The sequence below is a fragment of the Toxotes jaculatrix genome, chromosome 11 (assembly GCF_017976425.1).
Source record: "Toxotes jaculatrix isolate fToxJac2 chromosome 11, fToxJac2.pri, whole genome shotgun sequence".
Lineage (NCBI taxonomy): Eukaryota > Metazoa > Chordata > Actinopteri > Toxotidae > Toxotes > Toxotes jaculatrix.
The window spans coordinates 22,474,022-22,489,234 of record NC_054404.1 but is presented as its reverse complement, the minus strand read 5'-3'; the positions used below and the strand labels follow the sequence as shown (position 1 = coordinate 22,489,234).

At 41.1% G+C, this 15,213-nt stretch overlaps 1 long non-coding RNA gene across 1 annotated transcript in view; it reads left to right on the top strand.

The window, feature by feature from the left end:
* The window catches only part of LOC121189695, a 50,283-nt gene extending 39,500 nt beyond the window's left edge, over positions 1 to 10,783 (top strand). The window contains exon 4 of the long non-coding RNA XR_005894902.1: positions 10,128 to 10,783. This is a non-coding gene — a long non-coding RNA (uncharacterized LOC121189695). The remainder of the gene's footprint in view (positions 1 to 10,127) is intronic.
* The last annotated feature ends 4,430 nt before the right edge of the window (positions 10,784 to 15,213 follow it).

Below are 15,213 nucleotides of genomic sequence, written 5' to 3'. Positions count from 1 at the left end.
AAATGTGTATGAATCCACACCTGAAAATAGCAACACTCCCCACAACACAAGCACTTTTTCCTCCTCTTTGAGTAACGCTTGATAAAAGCTACATTTCTCAGCTGTTTGAGGGAATAAATGAGATTTTTAAAAAAAAAGAAAAAAAGGAAGCTATATATATATATATATATATATATATATATATATATATATATATATATATATATATTTGATATTTGTGACCCATCTTTAAACATTTAAGTCGGAATGACTCAGCTTGGGGTTGAGTGTCAGAAAGGGCAGGGAAGTCAGAAAGAACTGAAGGATGGACAAACATGGGATTTGCTGACAATAAGAAAAATAGAAAAGACAAATAAACACAATAGAACCGGCCTTATCCTTTAAATCCAAGCCTGACATTTTTACCCTTTCTTCATCCTTATTGTGGATATTATGTGTATTTACATCTAAGACATAAGTTGACATACTGTTTTTTTTTTCCCTGATGCTACAAACCAGACCTTTTACATTTGTAATATTGTCTATCAGCTGGGATGGTGGTGGGTGATGCTGGGGTGGATAGATTACCATGCGCCGATGCATCATTGCATAAACCTATTATCAGATGCATTGTGTGTAAGTATTTTTAGAGGCGAGGAAGGGAAGGCATCTAGCTGCTCCTGGCTGCCTGTGCTGGTGCCGGCAATGCGCATCATTGTGCTGCCGTGTTGTTGCCTTCTCTGGGGGCAATCGTCTAAGTGTCATGGTACCTTCAGGTACCACCCCCCCTACCCCCAACACACACACACACACACACACACACACACCAATTAGAAAAAAAAAGAAAGAAAAAACAGAAAAGTGTCACTGGAAGATTACTGTCATACTGCTGTCACCATGATGGTGCCCCGCGGGCAGTATGGGGGCGGGATTGGCGGGGGTCGGCTGGTTGGATTGGTGGAGGGGGGGGGGGGACGTTGAGCACCACTCCCCTTTCCTCTCTTTCTCTCTTTCTTTTTCTCTCTCTCTCTCTATGTCTCATAACCCCTCCTCCCCTACCCCTTGCTTTCCTTGGTGATTAGCTCGCCCCGCGGTGAGCGCTAAGCGGCCTAATCTGCAACCGTGAGGTGGTGGGTGTAGAGAAGCGGAGAGACAGAATGAGACACAGAGAGAGTAACAATACACAGTCTAGGGTGAGAACAAACACACACATATGGGCGCACACATACACAAACAGTAATTATTAACAAAAATTATAATAATAATGAAGATGTAAAAGTAACTTTTTTTCCAGTGCTTTCAAGCACATCTCCTGGTCTTCATCAGAGGTGTCACATGCTGTGAAATACTGTTGAACGCTTTAAGAAATGCTAGTAAGTGGGTCAAAATACATTCTGAGGTCAAAAATGAACTTTCACGCTTATTGTTTGTCTTATTTGTTTAGTTTTGTCCATTGTTTTGTTGTATCATTAATGATGGCACTGTACTCACCAAGCTGATTTCTGAAATCTGGGAGCTGTGTGACAAGTAAGGGGCAAGAAACATGAGCAGTCAGGTGATCAGACATTTTTTTAAACCAGGTCACAGGTTAGTCAAACATATTTAGAAGAGAAAATGAAAGAGAATGGTGATGTTATTAGTGGACCCACTCCACTTGCTGTTCATTCACAGTTTTCCTGTGCAGTGAGCAGGGGTGGATAAACCACCCTTCACCTTCAGTGTCCCATTGACATAACAGTACACCTAAGCTGGAATTATATGTTTTTACAGTTAATGTTAAACCTGTAGTAACTGATATTTAGGCCACTTGGGGGCAGCAAGTTGTCAGCACAACATCAACATATCACCTTTAAAGTCGATATGGAAAACTTGTTAGGAAATAGTTGTTTCTTTAGGTATCCAGTAGTTACAGGGCAACATCATCATTCATTTGGAGTCATGGCCTCCTGATGAATGTGAGAACAATGCTCACTCTCTCTGAGCTCTGTTTTTGGTCTCTACCAGGGGAAATATCTCCTTCTCTGTTCACTAACCGGCTGTTAACTGTGACTGGCTTCTGTTTGGTGCTGAGCAGGTATAAAGTTTTCTGTAAATCATTTAAGTTTCTTCAACTTAAAAACATAAGATCCCCCTCTGCCTTAAAGAACTAAGTTAACGGAACTCAGGTTACTAAAGTGTAAAACTGAGTTAAGTACTGAACTTGAGAAACAAGTTAAATGAGCTGAAAATGTAAAACTCAAGGATCTGTTAAGTCACACTGACAGATTTATTTTCCATTTTTTCTCTGTTTAAAAAGTCAGTTTTTCATTTAACATAAGGAACAAACAGCTGCAGCAGTTGAAGCCACTTTGTCCCAGAGTCAGTACAAAGACGATATGTGAGGCTGCTCCCAGTGACTCTGTTAAACTCTGTCAAAGTGTGTGGGTGTAGGGACTGAATTCAGTACTAACCTTCATTGTGGTTCACATTGTTTTCATTATTGAAAAAAAAAAAGACTTATTTTCACTTGTGGTAAAGACACACAGCAAATCTCCATCATGTCTGTTTCTTCAAACTACAAAAAAAGCAATGCATGCTGGGAAGTCTATTAACATGCTACTTTTGTTTCTTTAAAAGCTTCATTTCATGAGTTGAGTGAACCTCAGCATTCATTCATTCATTCAACTCGATTCTAAAGACCTCGAACTACGACGTAGATCGACTCATGTTTCTGAGTGGTCCGATAAAATAGAAACTAGACATGCTAAGATGAATTAACTTGAATTGAACAAAGTATTTATATTAGGTTAGCAAGAAAAGATGAGTTGATTCCACTTCATTTCTGTATAATATTTTACAATGTGGGTTTTTAGAGCTGCCTGCAGTGGTCAAATACGACGCTCTGAGAGTGAAACAGCTGAACAACGAGTTAAAACTCACAATGTGGTGAAAACCTAAGCTTAAATGATTTGGGAAACAAATCAGGTTGTTAGAAACTTAAATTATCTGCATTTAAAGTAAAAAATTGAAATTGTACCAACAAATAAAGCTATTTCAAGAAAAGTGAGGGAGTCCTGATAACTCTGAATCTTAAAACACTTCCTGCTCTCAGCGTATGTTTTTTTTTTTTTTTTTACAGTGTATAAAGGAGCTGCTGATTCAGCTGATTATCCTCTGCAGGTTCATCACTGGTTCGTCACATTGTTTTCATGCTGTCGTTTGATACATTGCTATTATGAAATTATTGATTACCCCCACTCAATTATTCTGGTCATTTGCTTGAACAAAACTTTATTAGCAACATGCATCCTGTGAGCACAACATGTAATAAAATAATAAAGACAAACAGGTTCACAGTATTAACTAATAATACAGGGCTTGTCTTAGTTAATAATACTCTTTGGTAAATTCCCTAACAAACCAGGGAGCCTGTAACCATCTATAAGCACTTGAGCTGACTGATTAAAACTGCTGAAGTCTCACATTAGCTTCACATAAACTGCTGCAGACATTTTTACACAGATCGGGGTCTGTGGTTTTGTCCCCATCACCTGAGAAAGCCCATTAGTAAGGGATTTAATAGGAATTATTACAGCAAGTTTAGCTGTTTCAGTGTTCATGTGCGCACCTGGCTGTTGTTTTAAGACAGACTTGAAAAGCTGTAAAACTATATTTTAAGTTGTCCCTCCTTGAGCGGTGGAATCAGACCCAGCGTGGCTCCGAGCCATGCAGTTCCCCTTTGAACTGACTCATCTGGATGCCATCACGGGCACATGGGCACCGTCTTGTGTCTGACGGTGGCAACTGGTGGCGTGCGGTTTCGCCGTGGTGAAGTGGTGGTTCTTGGGGTGTAGTGAATTCAGCGTTTTTGCAAGTGTAGAGTGTTTGTCTGCGAGAGTCCCCACGGCATGCGTACCACTGACACCCTCTTATGTACACAGATTGTGTAGTCAGTCAGCCACACATGCCAATGCAGATGTACTTGTACTTGCTGCACATATATACACAGTCAGACTCGCACACACTCTCTTTTATTAGACTTAAATCAGCTGTGCAGGAGTCCTACATCTGCCTTAAATCAGAACTGATCAGACTCCCCAATCAGCCATTTTGGCTGGCCTTCAAAACGCTCCATTTCCTGACCCGGGTCCTCGTCTCTCTCCTCGTTATTAGTCAAAGCCCCTCTCTGTTTCTTTTTTAACAATCCTTCCCCAAACACTGCTACTGCCAGGTTTGTCAGCCGGCATAGATTTAGCTGCCTTGTCAGTAACGCTGCTGTCCTAATCTCTATCACAGCCTCAACTCTGGCCTCGAGGAATGATGAGACACAGAGTGAGAGAGAGGGAGAGAAGATTTTGTGCCAGAACTGCTTTTTTTGTTTTTTTTTTCAAATAAGCAAATATGTAACATGGCAAAGGCCCAGCGCAGACCTACCCGCTAGATGTTTATGACTCGAAAGATGCAGCCTCCCCTCGGTCCTTTGAAAGACAAAGGGTTTGGGGGTGGGTGGGTGGAAGTAGGGGGTTAGAGAGGAGAGACAGACTTGGCACAAAGCTCGGTCTAGTGTTCTGAAATAGTAAGGGTCTCTTTCACCCCCCCCCCCCTCCCCCCCCCCCCCTTCTCCTCTGTACCTTCTCTCCTTTATTTTCTTTGTCTTTTTTATCTTTGATATAGTTTTTCTTTTTCTACTTCCGTATAATAGCTAGTGGCTTTTCATTAAGTGAGTTCATTTATCAAAGCTCTACTGTGCTGGCCAGTGATTTTCAGGATCACATTAGGAGCATGTGCTTGTTTTGGGCACTCGAAAAGTGTGTGTGATTATGTGTTTGTGAGTATTTCTACAGCTTCAGTCAGAGTTGTGTTGCCCTACTTTCTGTATCCGCATCCTCATTTCTGAAGATACAAAGATGCTGAAAACAATTAGACCACCTGTACTTCTTTTTTTTTTTCATGCCTCTGGCCCTTTCATTTACACTGTGCTGCAGTGTTTTGTTTAAATTTTTAATCCTTTCAACATTCAGCTGTCTGCAGAGTTTGGTTGCTATGGATGGACTGTACTGGGACATATGACGCTCATGCCTTCAACCAAATTTTCAATGGATTCTGGACTTTTTTAATACAGTGTGCACCAGTTTTGAGCTGGCATGACATTTTGAACTTGTCGATCTGAACTTCAAGCCAGCAAAAAAAAAGTCCTGTTGCATGATTAATGATTGCAAATGATTACACTCCAACAAAAGCTACTGTGCTATACATCAACTGTCCAATCAGAGAGCACTTTGAAAACCAAAATTTTCTTCCAAAATGAATCACATCTCAATAGCACAGAGACATCAGGGACATCTGTAGATTAGACTTGCAGAGATAGGACTGTTCTCCTTTGGATGACCATGGATCACCATCTGGTCTTGTCCTGTTAGTGGGTCCTGACATGTCTGAAAACATCAGTATTGGTAGTGTCTTTAAACACCGGTCATTTGCTGTCCAGGCGACAGAGGAGATCTGAGCTGATAAAAATGTTAATATATTCATTTTGAGACGCCTACTTGTTAATGTGTTCTCAGATTAATTAACTCTACACGGAGCATGCGTGCTGCAGGGAGTGCCCTGTGGACTTTAACGTGCCCTCATCTCTCACCTCTGAGGCTACGAACAGGCTGACCTGACTCAGTGATGAAGGTTGTTTGGTGCTGAGTGAGGCCTGAGAGGACTTCCTCAATTCTTGGATAATAATTTTATCTACACTTCGGTGCTGCAGCAGGACAACGACCCCAAACAGCCAGAACTGTTTTCCCTGACCAAAAAGTTTAGAGGACACTAAACACAGAGTGAGTTACGCCAAATAATGAAGTTAATCATGTTTTACAGCCCTAAATGATTCATACAGCAAATGGATTTTTTTTTTTTAACCAAACAATAAATTTCATTTCATTTCAGCTTTGTTCTTGGACTTGTGGATGACCTACAAGACTGTTTATTCACCAGTGTGTTGTGGCTAAGCTAAGGCATTGGCTGTGGAAATTTGGTAGCTGTTTAACATGCATGTTGTTGCATTGGGTTTTATTTTCATGCAAACCTCAAGGTCATTTTTAAAAGATATTTTCATTTTTGGGTGAACTCACAGACAACTGGAATTTCAAAACACAGAAATAAAGGGGGTAGAGAGGCGGGGTCTATAGAGGACTAGACTCCTAGTAAGACAGATAACAGTGGAATCTGCTGGGGAGAATATGGGTTATAGTATAATAATAGGCCCTACTGCTGAAAGCAGGGACTGCTGGACTGTATGTGGGTTATTATATACACTTTAAATGGGGACTGGTGCACATTATGTGGGTCTTCTCACAGTTTAATCCAGTCAGATGAATTCATACTTTAGCCTTTTATACACGTTTGCACCTCAGAGATTCTACCTTCTTTGTTGGTTAAGGCTTTTGTGTAAATTCACATACCAGCATACATATACATGTACCACACAGCAAGGTCACTGCCAAAAACTTGTGTCACATTTCTCTAATCTTTCTCAGCTGCATATACACTCACACACACAGAGAGAGAGAGACGCCTGTAAGCCCTCAGGTATATAATTTTCTTCAAATGTACCTTTTCGAACTAGTTTGTCTGCATCCTCAGTGCCCTTTTTCAATCTGAGCTGCCGACTCATCCTGTCGTGTCCCATCTTTCACAAATCACACAGCGGCAGGGCCGTGATCGGAGAGGGACAATTTGTCAGCTATATGCATGAGTAAGCAACAGATTCACCATCCATTACAGTGACCGGACAGAAGAAGGTGGAAAGAGAGGGGATGGAGAGAATTGCTTGTGTGTGTGTGTGTGTGTGTGTGTGTGTGTGTGTGTGTGTGTGTGTGTGTGTGTGTGTGTGTGTGTGTGTGTGTGTGTGTGTGTGTGTATGTGTGTTTTTGCACTCCTATCCTTGTGAGAGCTAGTTTGAATTTCATACCTTTAGAGGGAAGTAAGGATGTAGTTTGGTGATTGAGCTGTGGTTTCAGGGTTAAAGAAATTCACCAAGGTTTTGGGGAATCGGCCCAGTGGTCAGCTTTGGATGAAAAGGTAGATATCAGAATCACCTTAGTTAGACCAAGGCCACGGTGCTCTATGTTGGCTTTTGTTTTTACCATGTAACCATGGTGAATATTAGTGTATTCTGAAGATCAAACCTTGAGCCTGCAGTGTAGAGTGATCAACAGGTGGGAGGTGCATTCAAATGAAGCAGAACAAAGATAGATGTCGGTATTTTAGTGGAAAATGTCTCTTTGGACTGAGAATAGACTCAGAACCACATCTGTACCTGGTGCAAAGTCAATCTGGTGCCACTTTGGTGATTTTATCAACAAGATCAAATGAAATACTTGGAGTTAATGTACAGCAATAAGAATAATGCTTCTAAAATCAGTGTTAACCGTGGTTAAAGCATGAACACCAGTACAGCATTCTGTTTCTCCTTCATTAAGGAGACTGATTTGTGTTTACCTTCATTAAATCACCTTTAAATAACAACAGGTTTCTACAAACTAACACAACACAATCTTACAAACATTGGTCCAGTCGATTATAACTCTGACCTGTGTATTGTGGAGGGTTTGATTCTAAGACTGAAGGAATCAGCAACATTTGGAGCAACCTTCTATCCAACTTTTGTTCTTGTTCTTTCCAAAATAAATTAATAAAAAATAAATCCAGCTTTCTTTTTAGCAAACGAGGCGTTCCATGTTTTATTCTGGAAATGCGTAACAGTGCAAACACATATCTGTCATCATTGCACAGGTATGATGGAAAGCTCCTGCATGGTTAAAGCAGGCCCACAGTCACCAGGTGTAGCAGCAGATGATTAATTTCTTGTACGTTTTAATAAATGGTCTTAACTTAAACAGGTACAACAGGTCGCAACTTTTTGCTGCTTTGACATTTTTCTGTCACTTAATGAGGAACAGAGTAGCCTACATACACACACACTTTCCTATGAAGGTGATTCATGTGTATGGATGAGGTTGTGTGTGTACGTGTTGATCAGCTAAAGGAGGACTTTTCCTATGCGTGTGGTAAACTTTGATCACATTTTGACTGCGTGCATGAGATCATGCTGAAGCTACACGCTTGCATGTAAATGTGTACGTGGGTATGTATGTTTTTGTGTTGAATTTCCATATGAAGGTTGTTTGATGCCAGACCTCTGAGGCCCTGAGTACAGTAACAGACACATTACTTACATCTACTTTTGTTAGAGCTAGAGAAAAGTAGCCGTTTGTGTGGGTGTGTGTGTTTGTGTGTGTGTGAAGTATGTCGGAGAGTAGCAGCCAAATTTAGTAGTTTTACAGAACATGAAAAACCCTGAGTAGTCCCACACCGCCAGAACCTCTCTGCTTTAAAACCTCACATCTTAAGTCTGGAGTCAGCTAACAGCACCACAAAGGCTTCACTCAGTCTGGTCGTAACATTGTGAGTCTGTGATTCAATGGTTCAATATTCAAAATGGGATTATTGTTATTTATTTTTTTCTTTATCTCGGATCCATTGATCTTTTCTGCCGTGCTGGTGGTTTTGTGCTTTGTGATAAATGAACAGCGTTGTGGCAAATTAACTGGAAGACATACAGTGACCTCCAGCAGGTTATCACCATGAAGCAAACAACCACACTCAAGATCACAAATCATTCTGAGCTTTATGTTTTTCCTTTTAAACACAAGTTCAATGGCACTTTTTACAAATGTAAATGAGTCTTATGTTATCTTAAAAATACATGTATACATGTCTGTCTGTGTATATTACACATGTGTTTTATGTTACAGGGAGTTTCTTAGACAAATGGAGTCCAAAACTAATATACAGTATATTTGAATGCCATATTATACAGTAGGTAAACAGGTATGCTCAAGCATGTAGAATATAATATGTAAGCAAAACACCGATTCAAACCTTATCTCTGTTTGGATTTTACATCGCAGTGTAAGGGTCACTGTGAGGAAAGGTCAGGTGGCAGTCAGACTGAGCTAACTTACACAGCACATGTAGCGACAGCATGTTAGCGTTAGCAGAGAGCAGCAGCCGCTTCAGTTCTCAGGGTTTAAACAGGATCAGTTCAGGCACAGAACTGAGAGTCTCAGGTGGAAAATGGGACAAAATAGACTTGACGCTAAATCACTCTATGAGTCTCAGTTGCGTGTGTATGATGCTTGAGTGTGCTCGTGTGTGTTACGCAGCCTGTGCAGACAACTGAAACACCCTTTGTGTAGACAATCTTTAAGCTAAACAGCACAGCGCATTTTGTTGAGCACACTTCATTTTAAAGCAGTTGACTGTCTAATAAAAGGCAGCTGCCCACTAGAAGCATAGCTGTCTACTGATTCATATGGAGCAATGGGTGGTTAAATGCCTTGCTAGAGGGCATCTTGGCAGCAGCTACTGTATTTAAAGAGGGGAATTATTCTCTGATTTTCCCAGAGACTCTTCTCCTCTAACCTTTAAATGACTTACAAAAACCCCAAAACACGACTCATTTGAAGCCTGAATAGTCATTTTTTTCTTTTTTCTTTTTTTTTTGCTTTTGTGGAGTCACTGCAAAGCAAGCTGAACCGTTTCAGAAATTTCACCAGCATTTTTTTTCTGTAATTATCTATGTACCACAACAGATAGAGTATCATCATCACTGCAGGACATTACTTAGAAAACACCTGGAACTCATTATTATTATCTAAACTTAAAACAATTAAAATCAAATATTCTACAAAAGTTTTAAAATGTTGTCATTGGATTTGTGTCCCTTTCAAATTATTTTATACAAATCTAAATTCAGTTTATCGTCCCGATACAAAAATGATACAAATTTGTTTTTGTAAATTTTATTTCAAGCATTGAATAATTAAAATACCCCAGCAAATTTTGTGTACTGCCACTCATGATAGGACACGTGGTCAGGTAACACTGGATAAGTAGTAACTAGTCCCCAAAAGGGTCTTCTGGTCCGTGTTGTCCATCCAAATTGGTTATTTTCAAGTGCTGGATGTAACTTGCTTCAGGTTAACAAAGCCCAGACAACACACACATTGCTCTCAGTGTAATGAACACACCAACAAAGTATTTGGCTGCACAAACACAATCGCCAGCTCTCTGTGACTTCCTCCTCTGAAGGTTTGCTGTTTTGATGCTTACAGAGCGGGACCTCCAGGGAGCGCTCCAAGCGTGGCAGCGGCACTGGCAGCGGTGTATCACTGCACAAGGTCACTACCTCGAAGAGGACGGCGGCCAAATTTAAATCAGGTATCGTGTGTACAGACATATATTACAATCTTTCCCTAACATTAACCAAGTGCTCTGAGTGCTTGAACATTACCATAAAAAAAGTTTGATAATGCTATAGTCCCTACAAATAAATACTGCAAATACACTGTCTGTGAACATTTTACAGATACATTCAGAATTGCTTAATCTTTACTCCCTAACTTTTTCATACCTGGAAAGAAGAAACAGCACACAATCTCACAAGTTGTGAGGAAAAGGAAACAGCATCTGTTCAAAGCCAATTCTGACTGAAGCACATTAAATGCAGCACAGCAGCACTGTTGCATAAACGTTCAATACATTAAAGAGCAAAATACACTGAAACACACAAACATGCACCTACAGACACTACAGACTGTTTTCTGCACTCCTGTGTCTGTACACAGAATTTGCTTACACACACACACACATTCACACCAGAGGTGTGAATGGCCTTTGGCCACAGGCAGAGTTTTCACAGTAAACTAACCTTGATCAATAACCTGCTTTGGACCTCAGCAAAACCCACTGTTCTCCGTACTGCTGGATTTCAATATCACGCCCGTTTGAACACTGTAGCCATGGGCCAACTGTGTGTGTTCATGTGTGTGTGCGCACATGTGCGTGTTCGTATGTACAACTGCTGCTGCTGCATGAATTTACGAGAGCTGCTGATCATGTGCGAATGTGTTTGTAGCCTCATGTGTGCTTAAAGAAATCTTTGTGTATGAATATCACTGTGTGTGTGTGTGTGTGTGTGTGTGTTTTGATGTGTGTGTGTTTCAGTAAAGCCTCAGGGTCTGCTGTGAATGGTGCTAACTGGCCCTCTGAACTCTTCCCTGTGAAGAGAAAGAGAAAGCCACCGGGCATGTGCAGAGGACAGCATGCCATTTACCTGGGCTACGGATGTTTTTTAAAACTGGCAAGAGGGACTTCCAAGCACGCACACACACACACAGGCACACACACACATACAGACGTACACACAAACACATACAGAAGATACTCCTGCCTTTTGCCTCAAACGCAAAAGCACACCTTTGCTCCCTCGCCTCAAACACAAACACACTTCAAAAGTTTTTTTTTTTTCTTCATTTTTATTTTTGGAAGCGATACAGGCAGTACTACCCCTGCGTTTAAAGAGCCTAACCGCTCTCTTCATGTGCCCTTTTCTCACTTCCTGCCTCTGCAAAAAGGCACCACCGCGCCAAGAAAACTTGCTAGTTTACATCCAGCGCAACAACTAGCGAGACAAGCTTTTGGCTCTCCAAGGTGTTTGTCTCACACTGCTCTTTGTATTCAGTGAAGTGGGGCCGTGCATTCGGCTCCTGCTCCAGCTCGAGCTGGGCCTTTAGAAGAGTCTGATGGTATTTCCACCTGGGTAAATACGCAGGAAAAAAACAACTACCGGTGAACTCTGGATGTTGAGATGTGGACATCACGTAATGGCACACGTGGATGTGGCTGAAAGCGCTGGTGTCCTTACATCATTGAAACAATGCTGCATCCTTCATGGACAGTGTTGAAATTTAAAGCTCTTTTGTCATGCATACCTGCTTTGCCATTAGTTTTCCATAGAAAAATGCAGTGAAGCAGTGAAAAGAGCTGTAGTACTGCTTATTCTACAAAGATCTTCTACAGTGACCTGAAAAAAATGAGTGGTACCCAGCTGAAGTGGTGATAAATAAGTGGATATTTCAAGCAGACAATTATCTTTGGTTTGTATCACAGGTTTGTTCAGTCAGAAAAGAAAATAAGAGAGAAGTCTGAGGAGATAAGAAAGAAAATATTTACTAAGCATGGTCAAGGTAAAGGCAATAAGACCATCTCCAGGCAGCTTGATGTTCCTGTGACCACAGCTGCTAATATTATTAAGAAGTTTAAGGTCCACGGGACCGTGGCCAAACTGCCTGGATGCAGCTGCAACAGGAAAACTGACTGATTGAACATAAGGACATTTCGAATGGTGGGAAAGCGAAACAAGGAAAAGCTGAAAACTCTTACAAGCTGACCTCAGAGATTGAGGTACAACAGTGTCTGGTTGCATCATACACTGCTTTCTGACTGCAAGTGGGCTCTGTGGAAGAAGACCCAGGAACAACCCCGTTTTGAACGAGAGACATAAAAAACTGACTGGAGTTTTCTGTAACGCATGTTGACGAGCCGCAATGCTTCTGAGAGAAATTGTCCTTTGGACAAATTAAAAAAAAATTAGAAGCTTTCAGAGAAAAGACCATCATCCCCACAGTGAAACATGGAGGAGACTCAGTCATGTTATGGCGTTTGGCATAGGGTGTCCTGAATCTGTGCAGATTACAACGAAATCAGAAGATTCTCAAGGCCTGATGGAGCAAAACAAACTGGCCCAGTAACAGTGAGCTCGGTCTCAGGTCTGCCTCAGGTCACGGCTCCTCCAACAGGAGAATCGCCCAAAACATACATGTCAAAGCAGCCAGGAACGAATGAGAAGAAAGCCCTGGACTGTTCTGATGTGGCTTGCTGAGAGTCCTGAACTTAATCCAACTGAAAATCTGTTCAAAGAGCTGAAACTCTCAGCTGGATGAAGGCACCCATCAAACTTGTGAGCAGTTTGCTCCAGAGGAGTGGATCAAACTACCAGCTGAAAAGTGCAGGGGACTCATTGACAGATACAAAAAGGGTTTGATTTCAGTGATTTACCTTGAGAGGTTGTCCTACAAAATATTACATTGTGTCCCAACATTTTTGTCCATGCCTTTTTTTTGTTGTTGTTGTGTTATTTGAAAATATATGTTATATACTGAATAATAATTTACACTGAAAACCAAAAGAAGAGTCTCTGTTTTATTAAACATGGATGTCAAATACTTTGTTCAGTTTTAAGTTATTTCAGGAAAAAAAATATAATTTATGTCATTTAACTCAAAAGGTACCAACTGCTGCTGTGCTGCTTTTCCAGTAATGAGCTGTGGATTGTTTTATATTTTTGATTTACCTCACAGGAGTCGTGTAAGAAGAAACTTGAACCCATCTGCCTTATGTGAACCTGTGCATGTGTGTTAATTTGTCTTATTGTACCTGGCTGGAAGAGAGAGCGAGAGAGAGAGAGAGAGAGAGTGTGTGTGTGTATGTGTGATTTGGTGGTTGAATACAGCTGACCCAGATGTGTTAAGTGGGTCATGGGAACACCACCGCCCACACAGTGGGGGTTATGGGTAGGAAGAAACGTTCTGGTGTGTGTATATGCGTGTGTGTAGATGGGCTTAGGACACTGGGGCAGTGCCCTGATTATACTAGATTAGTTTGGGGAATTCATTGCTCCTCTTAGTGCCACACTGTTTGATAGTTAATATTATGTATGGAAATTTTGGGATCTCAATCAGAGTTTAAGTTCATTGTGTTTGAACAATGTTGGATTGTGATGACTGGTGCAAAGGTGGACTGCAGTTTGTTTATGGGTTAAATGAATGTGTTAATACAAAAATCACACCTGATAATTGTTTAATTTTATTTAATCAATTCTCTTCCGTTTTATTTCTTCTACTCTTGACTTTATCTTTCATATTCTCTTTATCTCATTTAAATTTCTGAGGCTTAAACATGTTTTCATTTGATAGTAAAACTTCTTTATAAAGTCAGGATTTCTCCAAAAATGCAAAAGGTAAAACACTCAGTGAGCTCTTTATCAGAAACAACACACTAATACTGGGTACATCCTCCCTTTACTCTCACTGATTCCACAAGATGTTAGAAACCTTCCTCTGAGATTCTGTTCTGTGTTGACATGGAACAGAATCCACCAGGTTCTTCCACATCCCAAGGGTGTTCTGCTGGATTCAGGTCTGGAGACTGTGGAGGCCTCTGAAGTTCACTGAACTCATTGTGAAGTTCATGAAACCAGTTGGAGACGACTTCAGCTTTGTGACATGGAGCATTATCCTGCTGGAAGTAGCCATTAGAAGATGGTGAACTGTGGCCATGAAGGGATGAACATGGTCAGCAACGATACTCAGACACACTGTGACATTCAGACCATGACTGATTGGTATTGAGGCCCAAAGTGAACCAAGAAAACCTTCCCCACACCATCACATCACCACCACCAGCCTGGACTGTCCAGTTTTGGTGAACCTGTGTCTGCTGCAGCCTCAGATCTCTGTCCTTGGCTGACAGGACTGAAACCTGACCCGGTCTCTGCTGTTGTAGGCCATCAGCAGCAGAGCTGCTGCTTCACTGGATGGTTTTACTATACTGCATCCTTTCCCTTCAGAAATTGTGTCATTACAAAAAACAAAGAATATAAAAATAGGTAGTCTTCTGTATGCACAATAAATAATTGCAAGTTTTTACACAGATGTAGAAAAGTTGATTTATTTAAAAGCTACAGTAAAGGCTGAATATGTTCACATGAATGTAGTTCATAGAAACATGTACTGTTTTACATTTTGCCTTGCAAATTTTCAGAACTTAGCTTAGGTTAATGAAAACAAAGCTCTAGTCAGTGTTCTTGCTGTCTGTTTACTTCCAGCAGCACTACAAAGCAGGTACAGCCATGCAGGTTGTTCCAAATATAAGGAATAGTTTTATTGCATTATTATAATTTGTAACTGTTTATTACAGGAAGAAGTATATTACCGCCTGGCACTGGCTGACAGGATTGAGTGGCCTTCCTCTCCTTTGTTTGACCTGGTGATGACCTGATTAGCGACCGGTCCTCCTCTTGTCTCTTTCTGGTGCTTTTCTGGTTGTGTCCCCAGTGTGAGCGTAAATGGGACACGAAGCCTGGGTGGGGACGACTGGGAGGAGAGACGGCAGCCAGGGTGGCACGCTGACTGGAGGAGTGCCAGACACTCTCAACCAGGTAGGGGTGGATGCCAGCTCTGTCTCCATCTCTGTCTGTCTCTCTCTATCGGTCACCCCTCCAGTGGTGAATGTGATACAGTACCACTGTTGTTAGTGGATATGATTTGTTTTTAGCTTCTTTGCTTTCTTTTGGCAAAT